This window comes from Chelonoidis abingdonii, chromosome 6 (assembly GCF_003597395.2).
Source record: "Chelonoidis abingdonii isolate Lonesome George chromosome 6, CheloAbing_2.0, whole genome shotgun sequence".
Classification (NCBI taxonomy): domain Eukaryota; kingdom Metazoa; phylum Chordata; order Testudines; family Testudinidae; genus Chelonoidis; species Chelonoidis abingdonii.
Genome location: NC_133774.1, coordinates 82,735,224 through 82,735,609, shown reverse-complemented (window position 1 = coordinate 82,735,609; position 386 = coordinate 82,735,224). Strand labels below are relative to the sequence as shown.

General features: G+C 50.5%; 1 protein-coding gene across 1 annotated transcript in view; it reads left to right on the top strand.

Annotated features, from left to right (window-relative positions):
- FBN2 (fibrillin 2) overlaps nt 1-386 on the top strand; it is a 256,715-nt gene that overhangs the window by 191,282 nt on the left and 65,047 nt on the right. The window lies entirely within an intron of this gene.

The window sequence follows — 386 nt, the reverse complement described above, 5'->3', positions numbered from 1 at the left end:
ACATAAACCCCACAGGCCAAGGTGGAAGGCTATCCAAAGTGGCTCTGTCCCAAAGTCAAAGAAACAGGCCAATTTTCTTAGGCTTGGCCGGTATACAGGCCGAATTGTTACCACACTACAGCCAAATCGCTGCACACTGACCGACCTGACCAAAAAGCCCCAGCCAACTGACAGTTAAATGGAGCTGATGAGTTTCAGGGAGCCTTTACCCAACTGAAGGCGACCGCTCAGCGTCTACCTGTGCTAAGGGCCCAGACTTTGACAACTTCTAGTAAACCACCGAGAGCACTCACCTGAGATGCTTGGCGTGGTATAGGAGCAGTCTGTTCATTATCAGGAAGGACCGGATCAGAACTTCCATCCTGTCGTGTTCTCAGCAGAAACTA